The sequence below is a fragment of the Hyla sarda genome, chromosome 11 (assembly GCF_029499605.1).
Source record: "Hyla sarda isolate aHylSar1 chromosome 11, aHylSar1.hap1, whole genome shotgun sequence".
Taxonomy (NCBI): domain Eukaryota; kingdom Metazoa; phylum Chordata; class Amphibia; order Anura; family Hylidae; genus Hyla; species Hyla sarda.
Genome location: NC_079199.1, coordinates 8,263,328 through 8,289,581, shown reverse-complemented (window position 1 = coordinate 8,289,581; position 26,254 = coordinate 8,263,328). Strand labels below are relative to the sequence as shown.

General features: G+C 43.8%; 1 long non-coding RNA gene across 1 annotated transcript; it reads right to left on the bottom strand.

Moving 5' to 3' along the window:
- Positions 1-334: 334 nt before the first annotated feature.
- LOC130295401 (uncharacterized) lies at positions 335-12,204 on the bottom strand. Its single transcript, XR_008848815.1, has 3 exons — positions 11,943-12,204; positions 9,707-9,874; positions 335-511 (listed from the first exon to the last, which is right to left on the bottom strand). It is a non-coding gene; the product is annotated as an uncharacterized LOC130295401 (long non-coding RNA).
- Between the last annotated feature and the right edge of the window lie 14,050 nt (positions 12,205-26,254).

Below are 26,254 nucleotides of genomic sequence, written 5' to 3'. Positions count from 1 at the left end.
CTCTGTCCGTGTCTGGAACTGTCCAGAGCAGGATAGGTTTGCTATGGGGATTTTTTCCTATTCTGGACAGTTCCTAAAATGGACAGAGGTGTCACCCGAGAGCACTGTGGTCAGACAGAAAAAATAAAAATAAAAAAAATAAATAAAAAAAACCTTCTTGTGGGGCATACAGCAGCTAATAAGTACTAGAAGGATTAAGACTTTTAAATTGAAGTAATTTACAAATCTGTTTAACTTTTTGGCATCAGTTGAGTTTAAAAAAAAAAAAAAAAAAAAAAAAGCAGAGCACCCCTTTAACAGCGAAAAGTTTGAAGCTAATCCGTACCAGCTTTTAATGAATTTGGCGCGGTTCACTCCAATCTTTTCTGCAGGACTGGTGTTTTATACAAGTCCGCCCCTATATATGTTCTAGATCCGGCGCAGTATACAGCAGAACAAAGTTCAGGAAAGGTTCTTGCATTCTTAAGGCTTTTCCGATCTTTGACCCAGAGTCGCACTAGGGGCCCTTTATCTTATTTTGAGAGAAAAACGTAAATAATTATTCTAGAAGTTCTCGGAATTCTGTCAGTACAGACCAACAGGTTCAACCAGACCGGCCTGCTCCCAGTCCACGTTGTCACCACAATTCTTAACCCCTTCAACCTGTCAAGCTTAAGGTAGGGGTGTAACTATAGGGCAGAGAGTTCCCCTACCAGGGTGCCTCCAGCTATTGCAAAACTACAACTTCCAGCATGCCCAGACAGCTATTTGTCTGTGTGGGCATGCTGGGAGTTGTAGTTTTGCAACAGCTGGAGGCACCGCAATTGGGGGGGAAACACTGCCATACGTGCAACCTGTGCCTCTCTACCAGACGCTAAAACTACAACTCCCAGGATCTTCAAGTGTTAGTAGGAAAATTATCGTCGTTAGCAACACTACAACTTCCAGCATGTGCCGATGACTGCAGCTGCTTGTGTTAAAGGGGTACTTTACTGCCCCAGCGTTCGGAACATTTTGTTCCGATCGCTGGATGCGGGGGTCGTGACGTCACATCCATGCCCCTCGTGACGCCATGCCCCCTCAATGCAAGTCTATGGGAGGGGGCGTGGCAGCTGCCACGCCCCCTCCCATAGACTTGCATTGAGGGGTGTGGCGTCACGAAGGTGTGGTCGTGATGTCACAACTAGAGATGGGCGAACTTACAGTAAATTCGTCACGAACTTCTCGGCTCGGCAGTTGATGACTTATCCTGCATAAATTAGTTCAGCTTTCAGGTGCTCCCGTGAGCTGAAAAAGGTGGATACAGTCCTAGAAGACTCTTTCCTAACACTGTATCCACCTTTTACAGCCCACGGAAGCACCTGAAAGCTGAACTAATTTATGCAGGATAAAGTCATCAACTGCCGAGCCGAGAAGTTCGTGACGAATCGAATTTACTGTACGTTCGCTCATCTCTAGTCACGACTCCTGCAGCCTGCATCCAGTGTTCAGAACAAAATGTTCCAAACACTGGGGCAGGGAAGTACCCCTTTAACTGCTGAGCCCCTCCCCTTGGACCAACAATAGTAGGAAATAAAGATATCCATATTGACCATTTGGCCCTTCGATGCATTGATGCTCAATCCTACCTGGACACCAAATAGTAGTAGGTAATCGGGTCATTCATATTGACAATTCTGGTGTCCAGGTAGGGCTGAGTGTCCATACGAGGATACTAGAGATGAGCGAACTTACAGTAAATTCGATTCGTCACGAACTTCTCGGCTCGGCAGTTGATGACTTTTCCTGCAGAAATTAGTTCAGCTTTCAGGTGCTCCAGTGGGCTGGAAAAGGTGGATACAGTCCTAGGAGACTCTTTCCTAGGACTGTATCCACCTTTTCCAGCCCACGGGAGCACCTGAAAGCTGAACTAATTTCTGCAGGAAAAGTCATCAACTGCCGAGCAGAGAAGTTCGTGACGAATCGAATTTACTGTAAGTTCGCTCATCTCTAGTGGATACCTAAATGGCCAATATGACCCCCAGATGGCCTCTTCTCTACTAGCATTGGGCCAAGAGGAGGGGCCCAATATGTCTTTACACGAGCAGCTGCAGCCAATGCCGACAAGAACGTCCAAAATGTGCTGATGAAATCAGCTGCCGGTGTTAGGTTTTAAAGGTGCCAGGAAGTTAAACAGATTTGTAAATTACTTCCATTTAAAAATGTTAATCCTTCCGATACTTATCAGCTCCTGTGTGCTCTAGAGGAAGTTGTGTAGTTCTTTCCAGTCTGACTACAGTGCTCTCTACTGACACCTCTGTCCATGTCAGGAACTGTCCAGAGCAGGAGAGGTTTGATATGGGGATTTGCTCCTACTCTGGACAGTTACTGATGCAGACAGAGGTGTCAGCAGAGAGCACTGTGGTCAGACTGGAAAGAACTACACAACTTCCTCTAGAGCATACAACAGCTGATAAGTACCAGAAGAATAAATTTATTTAAATTAGAAGTAATTCACAAATCTGTTTAACTTTCTGGCACCAGTTGCTTTAAAGTTTTCCACCAGTTACTATACTATGTAACTATAACTGGGACAAGATAAGAATGTCAGCGCCACACTTGTCCTCAGGCTGTGTGTGGTATTGCAGCTCTGTTTCATTGAAGTGAATGGAGCAGAGTTGCAATACCACACACAACCAGAGAACACGTGTGGTGCTGTTTTTTATTTGTATTTTTTCCAATGTGTAATTAATCATTATCACAGTAAGACTTGCAGTCGTACATTATAAAATTCGGCACATTATACAGACTGAAAGTTTGTGCCAAAATTCGCGCCCATCTACAAAAAGTTGCAAATTTTTCGCAACAATTCAAAGTATAATAATACACAGTGTACATCATCCCATTCTCTTATACAGTGTTTTCCCACCAGCTGTTGCAAAACTACAACTCCCAGCATGCAGTTTTGCAACAGCTGGAGGCACCATAGTTGGGAAACATGGGAATTAATGTATTGTATCTCCAAGTCTGGGGCAGTTCTCTTGTAGCAGTTATTACTAATTTGTTACAACACAGGCTGGATACATAGTAACCTATAGACATGCAATAGCGGTCGTATAACTCTAGGACCGGCTGGATACATATAGCAGCGGTTGTATACCTCTAGTAACCTATATACATATAATAGCGGTTGTATAACTCTAGGACAGGCTGGATACATATAGCAGCGGTTGTATACCTCTAGGCTGGATATATAGTAACCTATATACACATATAGTAGCGGTTGTATACCTCTAGGACAGGCTGGATACATAGTAATCTATACACATATAGTAGCGGTTGTATACAGAGTAACATATATACATATAATAGCGGTTGTATACGCAGTAACCTATACACATATAGTAGCGGTTGTATACCTCTAGGCTGGATATATAGTAACCTATATACACATATAGTAGCGGTTGTATACCTCTAGGACAGGCTGGATACATAGTAATATATACACATAGTAGCGGTTGTATACCTCTAGGGCAGGCTGGATACATAGTAACATATAAACATATAGTAGCGGTTGTATACAGAGTAACATATATACATATAATAGCGGTTGTATACGCAGTAACCTATACACATGTAGTAGCGGTTGTATACCTCTAGGACAGGCTGGATACATAGTAATCTATATACATATAGTAGCAGTTGTATACATAGTAACATATATACATATAGTAGTGGTTGTATACGCAGTAACCTACATACACCTATAGTAGCGGTTGTATACCTCTAGGCTGGATACATAGTAACCTATATACACATATAGTAGGGTTGTATACCTCTAGGACAGGCTGGATACATAGTAACCTATATATATAGTAGCGGTTGTATACCTCTAGGCTGGATACATAGTAACCTATATATACATATAGTAGCGGTTGTATACGTAGTAACCTATATACATATAGTAGCGGTTGTATACGTAGTAACCTATATACATATAGTAGCGGTTGTATACGTAGTAACCTATATACATATAGTAGGGTTGTATACCTCTAGGACAGGCTGGATACATAGTAACCTATATATACACATATAGTAGCGGTTGTATACCTCTAGGCTGGATACATAGTAACCTATATATACATATAGTAGCGGTTGTATACCTCTAGGCTGGATACATAGTAACCTATATACACATATAGTAGCGGTTGCATACGTAGTAACCTATATACACATATCGTAGCAGTTGTATACCTCTAGGCTGGATACATAGTAACCTATATACACATATAGTAGCGGTTGCATACGTAGTAACCTATATACACATATAGTAGCGGTTGTATACCTCTAGGCTGGATACATAGTAACCTATTTACACATATAGTAGGGTTGTATACCTCTAGGACAGGCTGGATACATAGTAATCTATATACATATAGTAACAGTTGTATACGTAGTTACCTATATACACATATAGTAGCGGTTGTATACGTAGTAACCTATATACACATATAGTAGCGGTTGTATACCTCTAGGCTGGATACATAGTAACCTATATACACATATAGTAGCGGTTGTATACCTCTAGGCTGGATACATAGTAACCTATATATACATATAGTAGCGGTTGTATACCTCTAGGCTGGATACATAGTAACCTAAATACACATATAGTAGGGTTGTATACCTCTAGGCTGGATACATAGTAACCTATATACACATATAGTAGGGTTGTATACCTCTAGGACAGGCTGGGTCTCCTGGGGGCTGCAGTGGAGTCTGAGCGGAGAAGTTGAGTGGATCCTCCCAGGAAGAGGAAGCTTCTCTGCTCTCCCAGCCCAGGTTCAAAGGCTGAGAATGTGTCACACCCAGCAGCTCTATATAGTGAGAGGGGAGGATCTGGAGCAGTGTGACAGCGAATGCACCAGACCCACAGACACTCGCTGAAAACTTCTCTTGTACTTAAAAGTTTCTGTTTGTTTTTTTTCTTTTCGGTGTGTTTTCCATAAACATGCTTGCTTTTGTACAGTTATGTTGCCCTAACTCCTTCATGACCAGCATTCTCTGGTGATAGCTGTTTTTTTTTTTTTTGTTTGTTTTTTTCATGTGAAGGGGTAAGCCGCTGCCAGACACCTTTGATGGCAGAACATCCCCCCACAAAAAAAAAAAAAAAAAATTGGGTAGTTAAAAAGGGCCCCAAAAGCAATAAAGCAGTAATCTCTTCAGATGTAACAAAACTACAACTATCAGCATGCCCGCACAGCCTTAGTTTAACACAGTGGAATCCAAACTGTGGACCTCCAGATGTTGCAAATCTACAACTCCCAGCATGACTGCACATCTGCTAGACCTTCAGATTTAGCAAAACTACAACTCCTAGCATGCCCGGACAGCCTTGGACATGGTCTATTGCAGTGGTCTCCAAACTGTGGACCTCCAGAAGTTGCAAAACTACAGCTCCCAGCATGCCCAGACAGCCGTTGGACCTCAAGATTTTGCAAAACTACAGCTCCCAGCATGCCCAGATAGCCTTGGCATGGTCTAATGCAGTGGACCTCAAACTTTAAACCTTAAGATGTTGCAAAACAACAACTCCCAGCATGCCCGGACAGCCGTTGGACCTCCATATGTTGCAAAACTACAACTCCCAGCATGCCTGGACAGCCAACGGCTGTTCGGGTATGCTGGGAGTTGTAGTTTTGCAACATCTGGAGGTTCACAGTTTGAAGTCCACTGCATTAGACCATGCCCAAAGAAATCTTGACATGCTGGGAGTTGTAGTTTTGCAACATCTGAAGGTTCACAGTTTGGAGACCACTACAATAAAGCAACAAACCAATCAGTACCCATCCGATCGCGCTGTGATTCTCCCTACAAGCTCCTGGTATTTGAGTGGCCTTAGCTGTCATGTCCAATACTCCTGGTATGATGACCGCGAAGGGCTCTGATTGGCTGCTGCGGTCACATGTCAGGCGCTCCAGCGAACAGAACAGGTTCACACTGCGTTAGGGCTTTCATCAGCATATCCATCCAAAAACAAGATGGCGTCCTATTCTCTAACCATGCATTTCAATGGTCTGTATGGAGTCAATATTCGGGTGGTATGCGCTATCTTCTCGCGGACTAGATAATGCAGCACAAAATAGCGCATAGAGCCCGAATGGTGACTCGTTCATACTATGTTAGTGCTCCCGTCAGCCATATCCGTTGGCATTTTGCCGGAAACGGTAGTCTGGCTTATACTGTTTACGGGACACCATTGAACAGTCACCCTTTTGGGATGTATGCGCTGTTTTAAAGGGGTACTCCGCCGAAAAACATCTTAGCCCCTATCCAAAGAATAGGGGATAAGATGTCTGATCATGGGGGTCCCATTGCTGATCTCTGGCATGGCGACTACAACCCCCCATGCCCCCTTAATTCATGTCTATCGGACGAGGTGTGACGGCTACGTGCCACCCTCCCACAGACATGAATGGAGAGGGCATGGCGGGACGTCACGAAGCAGAAGCCGGACCCCCGCGATCAGACATCCTATCCCCTATCTTTGATTAGGGGATAAGACATTTTTCGGTGGAGCACCCATTTTAACCAGATTCAATAGCGCAGCAGTCCGCACTTTTGAGTCCGCTTCACATAGCGGATACATCCCAAATACAGGCACTAGGCAACTTTGCCCCCCGCCCCCCCCCCCCCCCCCCAAAAAAAAAATGTTGAAAAGAGCAAAAACATCTGAACATTTGCTAATTTTTTGCCTTTGTTTTTTGGAAACTGGATTGGACAGTGGGTGGCGCTGTTGCATTTTTTTTTTAAAGAGTTTATGCATCACGGGGTGCTGAGGTAAAGAGTATATAGTATCAGGCATTTTGCACCAAATATAATATGTAACATGCGCCATTCTTACCAAATGGCGCAATTTGCTCTCTTCTTAGTAGCGCATGATTCTTAAAGGGGTATACCAGGATCTTTTTTTAATTTGACTATGCTACAGGGGCTGTAAAGTTAGTGTAGTTCATAATATAGTGTCTGTACCTGTGTGTGATGGTGGTTTCGCAATTCTTCTGTGATTATCGCCCTAATATTTATTTTAACAGCATACAAAATGACTCATGTCTTGGGATTTCCCAGGTTGCAGTTTGTCGAGACCTGACATCACTAGTCAGGTGATCAGAGGGAGCCTATCCTGCTTCAACTTTGCAACAGCTGTAGGCCCCCTGGTTAGAAAACACTGTGTTTCAATGGGTGGGGTGGCTGATGTGCGGGAGGAAGGAAAGTGACCTCAAACTTTCAAGTCGGGAACTGTGGGATGTGTAGTTTAGAGAACAAAATGCAACAGGAAATACCCATTTTTGGCAGGTAAGTACTAAAATCACCTTATGGGGGATAACCCCTTTAAAGGGGTACTCCAGTGGAAAACTTTTTTTTTATTATTATTATTTTTTTATCAACTGGTGCCAGAAAGTGAAACAGATTTGTAAATTACTTCTATTAAAAAATCTTACTCCTTCCAGTACTTATTAGCTGCTGAAGGCTACAGAGATAATTCTTTTCTTTTTGGAACACAGAGCTCTCTGCTGACATCACGAGCACAGTGCTCTCTGCTGACACCTCTGTCCATTTTAAGAACTGTCCAGAGTAGGAGAAAATCCCCATAGAAAATGTATGCTGCTCTGGACAGTTTCTAAAATGGACAGAGATGTCAGCAGAGAGCACTGTGGTCATGATGTCAGCAGAGAGCTCTGTTTTCCAAAAAGAAAAGAATTTCCTCTGTAGTATTCAGCAGCTGATAAGTACTGGAAGGATTAAGATTTTTTTTTTTTTTTATAGAAGTAATTAAAAAATCTGTTTAGCTTTCTGGCACCAGTTGATTTAAAAAAAGACATTTTTTTTTCCCACCGGAGTACCCCTTTAAGATACCATTAATTGTTCTGTATAGTGTCTTCATTTTCTCCTTAGCATACCTTAAAGGTATGTGAGTGACAACAAATCCTGCAACACACAGGCCCGGGCCGGATTCCCATGACCGGTTTATCCTGTATCGCCCTTCCCCAGTTGTTTTAATAAACAATACGGCAAAAAAAGTAAAAAATCTATAAAAGAAATATAGTATGTTATATAACCTATGGTGGGAGACAGGATAGAAGTCGCTATCTACATCAATAGCTACATCCTGCCAGGTATGGAGACTGGCTAATACAGTGTCATCCAAGTGGTGTGCCTCCAGCTGTTGCAAAACTACGACTCCCAGCATGCCCGGACAGCCAACGGCTGTCCGGGCATACTAAGAGTCGTAGTTTTGCAACAGCTGGAGGAACACTCGGCGAAAGCCACCCTAGGCAAAAGTGATTCTGTGTGTTGTACATGTGTTGTACATCTTAGAAAAACATTAACCTTTCTAATATACTTCATAATAAAAATTATAAAAATCATAGCTTTAAAAAAAAAATAAAAAAAAAATAAAAGACCACTAGGGGTCTCCATATCATCCAGAACCTAATCCTGTCCAGCTGCAGCATTATCTTTGTCCCAGCTGAAGCACAAGCTGGGAGACAAAGTCCAGGAAGTCAGGGAGGGACTAGCACTCGTATCTACTCACTTCTGTCCTATCAGGCTGCAGCATGAAAGCAGAGAGGAAGAGGTTACAGTGCACTGCAGTGATTGGATGAAGAGACCCAGTACAGCAGACTCAGGGAGGAAGTGAAAGCATGGTGAGTGTGGGCAGGCTCAGTGCTTGCTTTGGACACGCCCCTTCCTGACCAGTGGATGTAAGAATTAGAGAGCAGCAGAACAGAGGGATTTACAGTGACCCCCCTGACCTACGATGGCCCCGACATACGATCATTTCAGCATACGATCACTCTCAGAGACCATCGCATGTTGAAGGCAGCATCAACATACGATGCTTTTGTATGTCGGGGCCATCACATAAACGGCTATCCGGCAGCGCAGACTGCTTCAGCTGCCACCGGATAGCCGTTTACGGTGCCCCGTGTGGTCCGCTGACGATCACTAACCTGTCCTCGGGGCTCCGGCGCGTCCTCTTCGGGATCCTCTGCATCGTCGGCGCTCTCCATCATCGTCATCCAATAGGAGCGGCGTGCGTAGTGACGTAATGGCGGCGACGGAGAACGAGGATGCCAGGGATGTCTCCAAACAGCCAACGGCTGTTCAGGCATGCTGGGAGTTGTAGTTTTGCAACATCTGGAGGTCCGCAGGTTGAAGACCACTGGTATTGGAGGTTATACTCACCTGTCCCCGGCGCTCCGGACCATCACCGCTCGTCACCGCTGCCCGGGATGTCTCCTTCCATCGCTGTCGCCGAGTCCCCGGGGTGTCCCCGACGCTCCAGCAAGGCCTGTTACCCTCACTGGCAACTCACCCATTACCCCTGTGATTCACAACCCATCTTTTTCTGGCGTCACGAACAGGATTTCATGTCAAGGCACCATCCCTGGCACTACACAAAATGAAAGCTAGAATCTGACTGGTTGCTATGGGCAACGTCTCCATTGTTTTAATAAATCTCCCACAATTGCAGAATATTTTGGCGCTATGTAAATAAAGGAATTCTTTGTTATTTCTGACGGTGATCCCATCCGGTCCCACAATACACAGCTCAGTATCCTGCTTTGTCAGTAACCATATTACCACGCGGTTCCTCCTATTACAGATGGGACTGGCAGAAAAACGTAAATTAGCCCAGTCTCCCCGGCGGAGAGAGGGAGGGAGGAAACATGGCTGCACTTACCGCCGAGAGGTCTCCAAAGGTTACCGCTTCACAGGAAGGAAATTGTCGTTGCATTACACGATCCATAAAGACGATGGTAGCGGCAGCGAGTCAGGAAGCCGATAATCTGATTTATCAGCTTAATGGACGTGCTTCATAAATAAGTAATCGCGTGGGTTATTTATCTTCCTGTAAAACAATTGAAAGGGGAAGAAAATAATCCTCAAGCTCCAGATTCACGTAAAAGAGATCGCAGGCCGCGCCGCGTCCCAGACATGAATCCTGCCGGTGAGAGAGTAATCCAGCATCTGATAATCCAGAAATCCAGAGGTTATCGGGGAGATGTACTATCTGCGGTGACAAAGCCTATTCTGCGTCATTTTCAGTGTCTGTCCCAGTGTTTTCCAAACACGGCTGTCCGGGCATACTGGGAGTCGTAGTTTTGCAACAGCTGGAGGAACACTTGGCAAAACCACCCTAGGTGAAAGTGATTTTGCCGCCCCTTGACCCCACCCATCGGCTCTGACCTTTGACACGCCCCACCTTAACACTGGGGTGACACACTGCAACAAACCTCCTCCTCATATAATCTCCTTACTACTGGGGTGACACACTGTAACAAACCTCCTCCTTGTGTAATCTCCTTACTACTGGGGTGACACACTGTAACAAACCCCCTCCTCATGTAATCTCCTTACTACTGGGGTGACACACTGTAACAAACCTCCTCCTCATGTAATCTCCTTACTACTGGGGCGACACACTGTAACAAACCTCCTCCTCATGTAATCTCCTTACTACTGGGGTGACACACTGTAACAAACCTCCTCCTCGTGTAATCTCCTTACTACTGGGGTGACACACTGTAACAAACCTCCTCATCATGTAATCTCCTTACTACTGGAGTGACACACTGTAACAAACACCCTCCTTATCTAATCTCCTTACTACTGGGGTGACACACTGTAACAAACCTCCTCCTCATGTAATCTCCTTACTACTGTGGTGACACACTGTAACAAACCTCCTCATCATGTAATCTCCTTACTACTGGGGTGACACACTGTAACAAACCTCCTCCTCATGTAATCACCTTACTACTGGGGTGAAACACTGTAACAGACCTGCTCCTCATGTAATCTCCTTACAACTGGGGTGACACACTGTAACAAACCTCCTGCTCATGTAATCTCCTTACTACGGGGGTGACACACTGTAACAAACCTCCTCCTCATGTAATCTCCTTACTACTGGGGTGACACACTGTAACAAACCTCCTCCTCACGTAATCTCCTTGCTATTGGGGTGACACTCTGTAACAAACCTCCTCCTCATGTAATCTTCTTACTACTGGGGTGACACACTGTAACAAACCTTCTCCTCATGTAATCACCTTACTACTGGGGTGACACACTGTAACAAACCTCCTCCTCATGTAATCTCCTTACTACTGGAGTGACACACTGTAACAAACCTCCTCCTCATGTAATCTCCTTACTACTGGGGTGACACACTGTAACAAACCTCCTCCTCATGTAATCTCCTTACTACTAGGGTGACAAACTGTTACAAACTTCCTCGTCATGTAATCTCCTTACTACTGGGGTGACACACTGTAACAAACCTCCTCATGTAATCTCCTTACTACTGGGGTGACACACTGTAACAAACCTCCTCCTCGTGTAATCTCCTTACTACTAGGGTGACACACTGTAACAAACCTCCTCCTAATGTAATCTCCTTACTACTGGGGTGACACACTGTAACAAACATCCTCGTCGTGTAATCTCTTTACTACTGGGGTGACACACTGTAACAAACCTCCTCCTCATGTAATCTCCTTACTACTGGGGTGACACACTGTAACAAACCTCCTCCTCATGTAATCTCCTTACTACTGGGGTGACACACTGTAACAAACCTCCTCCTCATGTAATCTTACTACTGGGGTGGCACACTGAAACAAACCTCCTCCTCATGTAATCACCTTACTACTGGGGTGACACACTGTAACAAACCTCCTCCTGATGTAATCTTACAACTGGGGTGGCGGGGTTTAACTGGATGGGTGGGTGCTTCAGATGCTGGCTAGCTTTATTGCTGCGGGCAGAGTGGCGCCCCCCATCAAGAGTGCGCTGCCTATTTCGCTTATAGGCAGAGCCGGCCCTGACCCCTGACATTGCCAGGTTCACGTGATCCGAACCTGGTAATGTTGGAAAGTTCGTTGAGCTGTGAACCCTCTGAAACAACTCCTTACCAGCAAGGAAGGAGTTAATTAGCGCTCCATAGACGGGAATGCAATTTCCAAGCGAACTCTTCCAGCGGAGGCCGGAATCAGATGTTTCCGCAGTTGAAAGCAATGGGGCTCCGCTGCAATGGAATTTCCAAGTGGACTTTTTCTGTCGGATTCCACTCGGGAATGCCGTCATGTGAACATGGCCTTACTGGTAGATAAAGACGCAATTTAGACCAAAAGCCGCACATTGGGGGAGATTTATCAAAACCTGTACAGAGGAAAAGTTGCGCAGTTGCCCATAGCAACCAATCAGATCTTTTCTTTCATTTTTGAAAAGGCCCCTGAAAAATGAAAGAAGCGATCTGATTGGTTGCTATGGGCAACTCAACAACTTTTCCTCTGGACGGGTCTTGATAAATCTCCCCCCATTCTCTTTGTTTATAGGGTTGTTTACTTTAAACTAGACAATGCACGGTTAGGTCTGGGGTGCAAGGGGGGGGGGGAGATGTGGGATTTGCGCAATTTTGTGTGACTTTTCAAAACGAAACTGCAAAACTACTATAGACGGCCACTATGGGGGAGATTTATCAAAATCTGTCCAGAGGAAAAGTTGCTGAGTTGCCCATAGCAACCAATCAGATCGCTGCTTTCATTATTTCACAGGCCTTTTCGAAACTGAAAGGAGCGATCTGATTGGTTGCTATGGGCAACTCAGCAACTTTTCTTTTGGACAGGATTTGATAAATATCCCCCATAATACATATGTATGTGGTGTCCCGGTACCGTATTTCATACGTTACCTTTATAGAGGTCCCCATAGTCAGAGTCCCTAGGAACGTCGGGGTCCCTCTCCTATAGTTATCCCCTTGTCACCCCTCAGTTAGTCTATGACTGTATAGAAGTTCTTATAAATATAAGTATAAATGTGTATATATTTAATTGCCTACCTATTCAGCGTAGCAGGACCTGAGGGTCACGTGATTAGGTTAGAACTCTATGGTTTTGCTACAGGACCTTTGGAGGTTCCCATGACGTGTTCACCCACAATGCACTGTAACGGTGAGTGACAGTTGTTATGGACCAATCCAAAATGGCCGGCCCCTGCCCATATAAGGGAGCTGCGCCATCTTGATCCCTCTCTTGGGTTGCTGACTCTGGAAGAGGTGGGACCTCCGCAGCTTACAAGACAATTTACTAGGCCAAAGCCTTGAGGCCTCTAACATAGCGGATAGACTAAGCAATTCCCCGCTACTCACCGCAAGATCACTGGACCTAAACGCACCCTTAAATCCAGCAGATCTATGCTACAAAATCTCTGAGAAGCTAAATTGAGCTTATCTGATCCCAACCGACTGTCAATCGCTGCTCAGCTATATCTATAGAGACTCTGTTATCTGGACTGTTACTATTGCTGCATGTACAGAAATTCTTCAGTAAAAGTTCCTGCAAGATTTCAGTTAACAGCGGTTGTGGACAATCCTTTATTGCTGCATCACCTATTGCTCTTGGGAAGGGTGGCAATAGGCCTATCAAGATTACAGAATTTAACCCTCACCCTGGCGTCACGAGTGACAAGGGTTAACAGCGTCCTTTATTATCCTGAACAGCAACACCCTAACTACCCTACACCCCACAAGGCTTTATCCCCCAAGGTTACCACATGTATATCCATACATACCTTTTATTTTGTAAAACGTGGTCAAGACGAGTCCTCCGGAGAGACAACTTCCGCACTCGGAGCCCCCCCATACAATACACCCTTTAGAAGAGGACAACCACGTGATGTTCCTGGGTTCCAATACAAAACCTGTAGCAGGGCCCCACTTTTTATACTGTTAGTGTCTTTGAGGGGGCTTTCCAGGCATGCCGGGAGTTGTAGTTTTGCAACAGCTGGAGGCACACTGATTGGGGAACACTGGACTAGCCAGCCTTGGCCTTGCTCTAATGCAGTGGCCTCCAAACTGTGGACCTCCAGATGTTGCAAAACTACAACTCCCAGCATGCTGAGACAGCCGTGAAACCTCCAGATCTTGCAATACTACAACTCCCAGCATGCTGGGACAGCCGTGAAACCTCCAGATCTTGCCAAACTACAACTCCTAGTATGTTGAGACAGCCGTTGGACCTCCATATCTTTCCAAACTACAACTCCCAGCATGCTGGGACAGTCGTGAAACCTCCAGATCTTGCCAAACTACAACTCCCAGCATGCTGGGACAGTCATGAAACCTCCAGCTTTTACAAAACTTGCTGGGAGTTGTAGTTTTGCAACAGCTGGATTAGGAAGACAAGGCAAAAATTGTACAAAAAGCGCACTCAATGTAATCCTGCCTTGTGGTTCCCCCCCGGGCCGTTACTTTATTACATTAGATTTTTTACGGTCGCTTGTTAACATATTTAAAAAACCCCATAAAATAAAGGTTGTGCTGGTGGTCAGTGGAGTCACATGACCCGTCCCGCCATCACATTACCATCCCATTTATAAGGGAAGCGCTGGCCTCTGTCCAGAAGATGTGGGTTTAACACTGAGGGAGTCTAACAAGTCACTGGGGACGGGTTATAAGGTTTCTGGCAGCTTTATCAGACGTATATGAGAGCGGGCGGTAAATAAGACGGGATAGCCCCCTACAGAATGGGAGGGGCTAGGGCAGTGTGTTTCAACCAGGGTGCCTCCAGCTGTTGCAAAACTACAACTCCCAGCATGCCCGGACAGCCAACGGCTGTCCGGGCATGCTGGGAATTGTAGTTTTGCAACAGCTGGAGGCTCTCTGGTTGCAAAACACTGGCGTTTGTTGTCCTGGCATACTGGGAGTTGTAGTTTTGCAACAGCTGGAGGCACACTGGTTGGGAAGCCCTCATCTAGAGAAAATCTTTAATACATGATGTAGGATAAAGTTTTCATATACGGAAAAAAATCAGCTCAGAAATTCCGTTGCAGCAGACTCCCATCGTTTTTAATGGGATTCTGCTGACCCAGTGGAAACATTCGGCGCGGAAATTCCGATTTCGCCCTTTGCAGAAATGCATTGCCGTCTATGGACATGGCGCATTTCCGAGCAGTCCTAGTGCCGGCATGTTCTTTCGGCACCCGCTGTCAAGTCGGAAATTTTCCAGCTTTCCCAGTCTACTAAAGAGCTCCACTATTTCTACTTTGCCAGACAGATATTCTCTTCAGGAGGCTGGGAAAGCTGGGACGTGCATACATAGACTAGAAAGGGGGCTTGAGCCCCTGCCCTTTTGATGCCTCCTCCTCAGGTGTCCTTGCCATAGTTATAGGGGGGTTGGATTGTGGGGGGCAGTAACACCAAGGTAAATGAACTGCACATTTTTACCTCCCCCCCCCCCCCAAAAAAAATAAAAATAAAAAAAAATGTCTGTGCGCATTCCTGTGGGGAAGTACTGTGAGCTATGAACAATCGACTGTCTACCATCCAGCTTTCCTAGTCTCCTGAAGAGCTCTAATATGGCTGCTTTACCAGACAAATATTCTCTTCAGCAGACAGGGAAAGCTGGGTGGCATGCAGTACTCAGTTCTTTCAGTACTCCCCCAGCTTTCCCAGTCTCCTGAAGAGATTATCTATCTGGTGAAGTATATATATATATATATATATATATATATATATATATATAATTGTTGCTCGTGTACACTCAGATAGTTGCGTAAAAATTATAGGCAATATTTTTTACACACGTTTTTGCGACAAAACCCAGTGTGACCATAGCCCTACAGCACGCTGTGACCACTTGCATCGCAAGTCCCTTGAGGTCAGGGATAATACGATCTCCTCAGAGGAGACGCCAGACAGAAATCAGATTTCCCGTATCGGCCGCGATCGCTTAAAACGTCCTTAACAGAATCCGCCTCCTTAAAAGCCGCAAGAGTTGGGTCTAAATGAAGGAAATACTATTGAATCGTCAATAAATCCATTCCCTGAAAGCTTCCGCTCCTTCCCCCGCCCCCAGGAGATCGGATTCGTAAGGTTTCGTTTCCAGGGTCGGGTTGCAGGAAATTCCCAGAACTTCTCTCCTATCTGTGTCAGAATTTCTGCGTTGAGCAATTTGGCGCGCGAGACCCCTGGGACTTCGTCTGGAGCGGGTTATGTATTTCCGGTGTTGGGCGGAGTTCACACATAATACTGAGGTGACGTGAACACTTCCATACAATGCAGTGGTCTCCAAACTGTGGCCCTCCAGATGTTGCAAAACTACAACTCCCAGCATGCCCACACAGCCAACGTGTTGTAAATCTACAACTCCCAGCATGCCCGGACAGCCGTTGGCTGTCCGGGCATGCTGGGAGTTGTAGATTTACAACACGTTGGCTGTGTGGGCATGCTGGAAATTGTAGTTTTGCAATATGTCCACTGTTCAGGCATGCTGGGAGTTGTAGTTTTGCAACATCTGGAGGGCCACAGTTTGGAGACCACTGCATTGTATGGAAGTGTTCACGTCACCTCAGTATTATGTGTGAACTCCGACTTAGGTTCTAATGTGTATGGTGGCCTCCAGAATCTCCCCTGACAGCTTGCGGAAATTCAGAAGTGTGAATGGGAGTGCGGAATCCCATAGAAGTCTATGGGCTTTAATTTGAGGGGAAATTCTGCAATCGAAAATTAAGAAGTGTGAATGGGAGTGCGGATTCCCATAGAAGTCTATGGGCTTAAATTTGAGGGGAAATTCTGCAATCGGAAATTAAGAAGTGTGAATGGGAGTGCGGAATCCCATAGAAGTCTATGGGCTTTAATTTGAGGGGAAATTCTGCAATCGGAAATTAAGAAGTGTGAATGGGAGTGTGGATTCCCATAGAAGTCTATGGGTTTTAATGTGAGGGGAAATTCTGCAAGCGGAAATTCAGAGGTGTGAATGGGGGTGCGGATTCCCATAGAAGTCTATGGGCTTTAATTTGAGGGGAAATTCTGCAATCGGAAATTAAGAAGTGTGAATGGGAGTGCGGATTCCCATAGAAGTCTATGGGCTTTAATTTGAGGGGAAATTCTGCAATCGGAAATTAAGAAGTGTGAATGGGAGTGCGGATTCCCATAGAAGTCTATGGGCTTTAATTTGAGGGGAAATTCTGCAATCGGAAATTCAGAAGTGTGAATGGGAGTGTGGATTCCCATAGAAGTCTATGGGTTTTAATGTGAGGGGAAATTCTGCAAGCGGAAATTCAGAGGTGTGAATGGGGGTGCGGATTCCCATAGAAGTCTATGGGCTTTAATTTGAGGGGAAGTTCTGCAATCGGAAATTAAGAAGTGTGAATGGGAGTGCGGATTCCCATAGAAGTCTATGGGCTTTAATTTGAGGGGAAATTCTGCAATCGGAAATTAAGAAGTGTGAATGGGAGTGCGGAATCCCATAGAAGTCTATGGGCTTTAAAACTGAGGCGGAATTCCGCTTGCGGAAATTCAGAAGTGTGAATGGGAGTGCGGAATCCCATAGAAGTCTATGGGCTTTAATTTGAGGGGAAATTTTGCAATCGGAAATTCAGAAGTGTGAATGGGAGTGCGGAATCCCATAGAAGTCTATGGGCTTTAATTTGAGGGGAAATTCCGCAAGCGGAAATTCAGAAATGTGAATGGGGGTGCGGATTCCCATAGAAGTCTATGGGCTTTAATTTGAGGGGAAATTCCGCAAGCGGAAATTCAGAAATGTGAATGGGGGTGCGGATTCCCATAGAAGTCTATGGGCTTTAATTTGAGGGGAAATTCCGCAAGCGGAAATTCAGAAATGTGAATGGGGGTGCGGATTCCCATAGAAGTCTATGGGCTTTAAAACTGAGGCGGAATTCCGCTTGCGGAAATTCAGAAGTGTGAATGGGAGTGCGGAATCCCATAGAAGTCTATGGGCTTTAATTTGAGGGGAAATTCTGCAAGCGGAAATTCAGAATTTAGAACCCTAGACAACTGCTCCACTATGACCCTTGCACAAGGTCTAATACATTTCCCCCATAAAGGAGTCGTACAGTCCCAAAAGGTTTTTTTTAGGTCATGGTGAGGCAAACCTTTGAAGAAATTGTCTATCCGCCTTAAATTATAATTTTTTTTTTTAATAGTTCAGAATGGTGAACAATAATAAGAGGTCTCACTTACCTCACATCCTTCCCTGTTCCTGTTCCGGCAGTTCCCGCTCCTGACAGTCTCTGTACTTTCTTGTTACGACTGCATAGGTCCCATGTTCATTTCAAGAAGGACCAGAAAGTCCTGCCAAAGACCGGTGGGACCTGGTGGCGGATGATCCGGTAAGGTGAGACACCACGGTGACACCATTTTTAGCCATTTTTAAAAATTGACTACTTTCCTCAAGGGGTACTCTGGAGGAAATTTTTATTTTTTTTTCAAATGTGTTAAATAAATTACTTCTATTTAAAAATCTTTATCCTTCCAGTACTTATCAGCTGCTGTATGCTCCACAGAAATTTGTGAACAGTCTGAACACAGTGCTCTCTGCTGACACCTCTGTACATTTTAGGAACTGTCCAGGGCAGGAGAGGTTTGCTATGGGGATTTGCTCCTACTCTGAACAGTTCCTAAAATGTACAGAGGTGTCAGCAGAGAGCACTGTGGTCAGACAGAAAGGAAATTTTAAAAGAAAAGAACTTCCTGCGCAACATATAGCAGCTTATAAATACTGGAAGGATTAAGATTTTTAAATAGACGTAATTTACAAATCTGTTTAACTTTCTGGCACCAGTTGATAAAAATAAAAAAAATAATAATATATATTTTCTATGTTCTAGAGGAGTACCCCTTTAAGGGCTAGTTGTGGCAAAGTGGGAGCTGCTTTTTTGGGTCACAGAGGGGGGGCGATAAGGGGGTGTCGGGTTCTTTGTTGGAGGTGGGGGTACGGGGGCGGGGGTTCCTCCTCTATGACATTCACATGCCTGGATATAGTATACAGACAAAAGACATCCTTATACGATGCCCCCCCCCCCCCCCCCCCCACACCCCCAAATGCTTTTAGGACGCCTCACTGTAAAGCTATGTGTGATGTGCCCAGGGGCTTATAGTGTCCCATGGGTCATTCATCTCAATGAATAGGTCCGGGCTCCAAGAACTCAGGGGGGCCGATGATTCAGGACTGACTGCTCATACATGGAATCTGTGACCCCCCATGGAAGGTCATGTCCTCCCACCGAGGTCTAAATAGAAAAGAAAGTTAATCAGAACAGCCTGAAAGATGATAAAACTGGAAATGGCGCAACGAGATGCAGGATCAATCCAGTCCCCCAAATCTGTATATTATACTTGAATATAATTAGGTTTTTACCAGTGTGTCTCCAGCTGGTGCAAAACTACAACTCCCAACATGCCCGGACAGCCGAAGGCTGTCCGGGCATGCTGGGAATTGTAGTTTCTCCATCAGGATGCCTCCAGCTGTTGCAAAACTACAACTCAGACAACATCTGATGAGCCCCTGTATCTAAGCTCGTCATGTGTGATACTTTCTGCTGAGCCTTGTTATTTGAGTCTATTATTTGTTAGGCTGCATTCACACCTTTACGTTACTGTTGCCATCAAACAGTATCACACGAAATGGGCTTAGATACATAGATGAGCAGACAGTATTATGTGGAATGGGCTTTGATACATGGATGAGCAGACAGTATTATGTGGAATGGGCTTAGATACATGGATGAACAGACAGTATTATGTGGAATGGGCTTAGATACATGGATGAGCAGACAGTATTATGTGGAATGGGCTTAGATACATGGATGAGCAGACAGTATTATGTGGAATGGGCTTAGATACATGGATGAGCAGACAGTATTATGTGGAATGGGCTTAGATACATGGATGAGCAGACAGTATTATGTGGAATGGGCTTAGATACATGGATGAGCAGACAGTATTATGTGGAATGGGCTTAGATACATGGATGAGCAGACGGTATTATGTGGAATGGGCTTAGATACATGGATGAGCAGACAGTATTATGTGGAATGGGCTTAGATAATGAGGCCTTGTAAATAATGAAAGAAGCGATCTGATTGGTTGCTATGGGCGACTGGGCAACTTTTCCTTTACACAGATTTTGATAAATCTCCCCCAATTTTCTCAACAGACAGTATCCCACGTGATTTGCTTAGATACTTTGGCCATCAAACAGTATCACACGAAATGGGCTTAGATACATGGATGAGCAGACAGTATAAGGCTGCATTCACACCTCGTTTTTACGTTATGGGTGCTCATCCATGTATCTAAGCCCATTCCACATAATACTGTCTGCTCATCCATGTATCTAAGCCCATTCCACATAATACTGTCTGCTCATCCATGTATCTAAGCCCATTCCACATAATACTGTCTGCTCATCCATGTATCTAAGCCCATTCCACATAATACTGTCTGCTCATCCATGTATCTAAGCCCATTCCACATAATACTGTCTACTCATCCATGTATCTAAGCCCTTACCACATAATACTGTCTGATGGGCCACAGTGTCTAAGCCTATCCAGTAAGGCCGGGTTCACACCACGATTTTGCAATACAGTTTCCCGTATCAGGTTTTTGATTAAAAACTGGACTAAACTGTATCAAAATGCGTGTACAAATTTTTATCTGTATACGGTTGAAAACCGTATAAGGTTTGAAAAATGATGTCCGGTTGCATTTGTTTTTTTAAGAACAAAACATATACTTTTTAACTTTTCACTCCATTATGAATAAAGTTTCACTTGTTTGATTGAAATTCCAAGAAAAAAACCTCTGCTAAGTCAAAAACCGTGCGGAGAAACCGGATGCATATACGGGTCTGTACGGTTACCATTGACTCCCATGTTTAAAAAAAAACATATACAGTTTAATACGATTTTTCACCCGGACCAAAAACCGTGGTAGGCCGCGGTTTTCTGTCCAGAAAAAAAAAAGTAAAAAAAGTATGGTTTCAAAAACGGAGACAACCGTACGCAATATGGTGCATAGAGTTTTGAATGGGAAGTCTATGGGCGCAGTTTGCTGTACGGTTGCATACTCTTTTTTTTTATGAAACCGTTTGCTGAAACCGTAAAGCAAAATCGTGGTGTGAACCCACCCTAAGCCATGTATCCAAGCCTATTACATGGTATACTTTCTGCTGCGTCGTGTATCTAAGTCTATTGGAGGAGATTTCTCAAATTCTGTGCAAAGGAAAAGTTGCCCAGTTGCCCATAGCAACCAATCAGATCGATGCTTTGTTTTTAGAGGCCTTTTTTGAAAATGAAAGTAGCGATCTGATTGGTTGCTATGGGCAACTGGGCAACTTTTCCTCTGCACAGGTTTTGAGAAATATCCCCAAATTATGTGTGAACCTGTCTAATGGACCAAGCATATTAAGTGTGATACTGTCTGTTAAGACATGTATCTAAGCCAGAGTGCCTCCAGCTTAAAGGGGTATACCAGTGAAAAACTATTTTTTTCATATCAACTGGCTCAAGTTACACAGATTTGTAAATTACTTCTATTAAAAAAAAATCTTAATCCTACCAGTACTTATCAGCTGCTGAAGTTAAGTTGTTCTTTTATGTCTGACAACAGTGCTCTCTGCTGACACCTCTGTCTGTCCAGGAACTGTCCGGAGAAAGATAGGTTTACTATGGGGATGTGCTCCTACTCTGGACTGGTGTGCCTCCAGCTGTTGCACACCTACAACTCCTAGGGAAGTGTTTCCCAACCAGTGTACCTCTTGCTATTGCAAAACTACAACTCCCAGCATGTCCGGACAGCCTTCGGCTGTCCGGGCATGCTGGGGTTGTAGTTTGGCAACAGTTGCAGGCACGCCGGTTGGAAACACTCTTCAACCACCATTTCTACGACTTGTTATTTATTAGAAGAGTGTTTCCCAAGTTAAACAGATTTGAAAATGACTTCTATTAAAAAATCTTAATCCTACCAGTAATTATCAGCTGCTGAAGTTGAGTTGTTCTTTTATGTCCGACCACAGTGCTCTCTGCTGACACCTCTATCTGTCTCAGGAACTGTCCAGAGCAGAAGAGGTTTGCTATGGGCATTTGCTCCTACTCTGGACAGTTCCTCACATGGACAGAGGTGTCAGCAGAGAGCACTGTTGTCAGACAGAAAAGAACAACTTAACTTCAGCAGCTGATAAGTAGTGGTAGGATTAAGATTTTTTAATAGAAGAAATTTACAAATCTGTTTTACTTTCTGGAGCCAGTTGAATATGAAAATAATTGTTTTTCACTGGAATACCCCTTTAAGGATGCAACATTTCTGGAAAAAAATTTATCCTGTGTTTTTTTTGTTTTTCGTTTTCGAAAAATTTAAAATTTTCAGAAAAATCAGGCCGTCTGGGCATACTGAAATTTGTACTTATGCAACAGCTGGAGGCACCCTTGTTAGCTTTTTTCCCCCTAACTTTTCAGTATTTTTTTGTTTTCCAGGCTTTCCCATCTCCATTGTAACTGTTACAAAACTACAACTCCCAGCATGCCCAGACAGCCTATGGTGCAGGCATGCTGGGAGTTGTAGTTTTGCAACAGCTGAAGGCACACTGGTTGGAAAACACGGCATTAGACACAGAAACCTTGTCCAAAAAGGGTGAAAAGGAAAAAAAAATTTGTGAAAAAAAATAATTTTCACGAAAAATCGGTAATTCTCAATTATGCTGAGTGTATTACAGGCTGCGTATAGACACAATAGTTAATGCTCAATTCTATAGTCAAACACATCAGGATACACGAAACGTCCTTTATTTTGATCGATTTCCGAACGCTACATATTGTACACAAGTCACTGTTAATGCAGCAATGGAGCTCAGGACCGAAACACCCTGTAGGGGCCACCAAATGTATCTGGTCACATTACCGGGCATTACGGCCCTTAAAGGGGTATTCCAGTCCAAAACTTTTTTTATATATATATCAACTGGTTCCGGAAAGTTAAACAGATTTGTAAATTACTTCTATTAAAAAATCTTAATCCTTCCAATAGTTATTAGCTTCTGAAGTTGAGTTGTTGTTTTCTGTCTAACTGTTCTCTGATGACTCACGTCCCGGGAGCTGTGCAGCTCCTATGGGGATATTCTCCCATCATGCACAGCTCCCGGGACGTGACATCATCATTGAGCAGTTAGACAGAAAACTTCAGAAGCTAATAACTATGGGAAGGATTAAGATTTTTTAATAGAAGTAATTTACAAATCTGTTTAACTTTCCGGAGCCAGTTGATATATATATATAAAAAAAGGTTTTGCCTGGAATACCCCTTTAATAATCCAGGCAATCTGTGGCAAAACCAGGGTTAACTCTTCACTTATCCCATCGCTGGCCAGCGGCAGAAAAAGAGGTAATGTAAACATTTGCGCAAAAAGTAGCCAATGTGCGATTAATAGCAGAGGATTACGGGAAGACTGTAGGGCATCAGGTAAAGGAGTTCATTATACCGTATTTAAAATCGACACAAATTAACAAAAAACGACCTGGGAGTTGTAGGCCATCAGTTAAAGGGTTAAAAAAAATATTTCTTTAATCCGTGGATTATAAAAAAAAAAAAAAAAAATCCTGCTGTCCGGGCATGCTGGGGGTTGTAGTTTTGTAATAACTGGAAGCAAACTGTATGGGAAACACTGCTGTGGGACTACAACTCCCAGCAGGAAACAAACATTAACGAATCGTGTTTCCCAACCGGTGTGCCTCCAGCTGTTGCAAACCTACAACTCCTAGAGAAGTGTTTGCCAACCAGTGTGCCTCTTGCTGTTGCAAAACCACAACTCCCAGCATGCCCGGACAGCCGAAGGCAGGGGGTTGTAGTTTTGCAATAGCTGCAGGCACGCTGGTTGTAAACACTCTTCAACCACCATTTATAAGACTTATTATTTATTAGAAGAGTGTTTCCCAAGTTAAACAGATTTGTAAATTATTTCTATTAAAAAATCTTAATCCTACTAGTACTTATCAGCTGCTGAAGTTGAGTTGTTCTTTTCTGTCTGACCACAGTGCTCTCTGCTGACACCTCTATCTGTCTCAGGAACTGTCCAGAGCAGGAGAGGTTTGCTATGGGGATTTGCTCCTACTCTGGACAGTTCCTGACATGGACAGAGGTGTCAGCATAGAGCACTGTGGTCAGACAGAAAAGCAACTGAACTTCAGCAGCTGATAAGTACTGGTAGGATTAAGATTTTTTAATAGAAGAAATTTACAAATCTGTTTTATTTTCTGGTCCGGGCATGCTGGGGGTTGTAGTTTTGTAACAGCTGGAAGCACACTGCATGGGAAACACTGCTGTGGGACTACAACTCCCAGCATGCAACAAACATTAACCAATCGTGTTTCCCAACCAGTGTGCCTCCAGCTGTTGCAAACCTACAACTCCTAGAGAAGTGTTTCCAACCAGTGTGCCTCTTGCAAAACTACAACTCCCAGCATGCCCGGACAGCCTTCGGCTGTCCGGGCATGCTGGGGGCTGTAGTTTTGCAACAGCTGCAGGCACACCGGTTGGAAAACACTGGGCTGATCTATGTGAACATTAATTATGTTATTGTAACCCCCTGGGATTATTTTTGAGTATAACCCTGCATTACACGAAGTGTCCAGTAGATGCGGACTGCGCAAGCAAGTGAACAGAGCAGTGACTAAAGCTGGGGAAGGAGGAGTTTTGTGGACATGTGCTCGTTGCCATTTTGGAGGCACATTGGTTAGGAAACACTGTCCTAGAGGGTTACAGTTAAGGATAACCCCCTTTATTGAAATGAAAGACCACCATGATCACACCTTCTACCCGTGTAGAGCTTTATCGTAATACCCTGTGTGCCATACAAGCAGACAGTGCGCCAAAGGAATCAAGGAGCGTCCGAGCACCAAACGTGCAACAACGGCATAAATAAATGTGATGTGGGAATTCACTATTGTGGCATGTCAGCAAACAGTTAAAGGGGTTATCCAGGAAAAAACTTTTTTTTATATATATCAACTGGCTCCAGAAAGTTAAACAGATTTGTAAATACTTCTACTAAAAAATCTTAATCCTTTCAGTACTTATGAGCTTCTGAAGTTAAGGTTGTTCTTTTCTGTCTAAGTGCTCTCTGATGACACGTGTCTCTGGAACCGCCCAGTTTAGAAGAGGTTTGCTATGGGGATTTGCTTCTAAACTGGGCGGTTCCCGAGACACGTGTCATCAGAGAGCACTTAGACAGAAAAGAACAACCTTAACTTCAGAAGCTCATAAGTACTGAAAGGATTAAGATTTTTTAATAGAAGTAATTTACGAATCTGTTTAACTTTCTGGAGCCAGTTGATATATATATAAAAAAGTTTCTTCCTGGAATACCCCTTTAAATAGAATTGTGTCCCTGCCAAATCTTACTAGACCCTGCAGTGAGCAAAAAGTAAGAAAAAAAATCCCTATAGGATGAGATTTAGGACATTCCCAACCCTAAAATATCATCAAACTGAACTTCCTCCTCCCTAAGAATTTTATACTTTTTTATTTTTTTGGTGCAGATGTTCCCCACTGACTTCCGCAAATTACAAATATTAATACATTTCTGCTTTTTAGTTCATTGAAATATTTTGCTGCATCAAAATTCAAAGACAGAAAATAATAAACAGGATAAAAAAAGAATATTTTATTTTTGTGCTGAAGATTGCAGCGAGTGCAGTCGATACTTTAAAGGGGTACTCCAGTGGAAAATATTTTTTTTCTTTTTTAAATCAACTGGTGCCGGAAAGTTAAACAGATTTGTAAATGACTTCTATTAAAAAAATCTTTACCCTTCCAGTACTTTTTAGCAGCTGTATGCTACAGAGGAAATTCTTTTCTGTTTGAATTTCTTTTTTGTCTTATCCACAGTGCTCTCTGCTGACAACTCTGTCCGTGTCAGGAACTGTCCAGAGCAGCATAGGTTTGCAATGGGGATTTTCTCCTGCTCTAGACAGTTCCTGATACGGGCATCAGGTGTCAGCAGAGAGCACTGTGGACAAGATAAAAAAGAAATTCAAAAAGAAAAGAATTTCCGCTGTAGCATACAGCTGCTAAAAAGTACTGGAAGGATACAAATCATATACAAATGTGTTACAAAACTTTCTGGCACCAGTTGATTTAAAAAAAAAAAAATGTTTTCCACCAGAGTACCCCTTTAAGGTCGTGTTCACACTACGTAATGTCCGCCGAATATTTTGCAAATAGGAGGCATCGGAGCTAGGACTGCTCAGACATGCACCGCCTTCATAGGCCGCGTTCACACGGCAGAATGTTCACGCGGAATTCCGTGGAAATTCCGCATTTGGCAAGAGTATAAGGATCTTTAAATTTTGCAGAATTCTGTTCAGATTCCGCTGTGTGAACGAGGCCTAAAAATTCGAAAAAATACTGCTGCAAATTTTTATTTTTAAA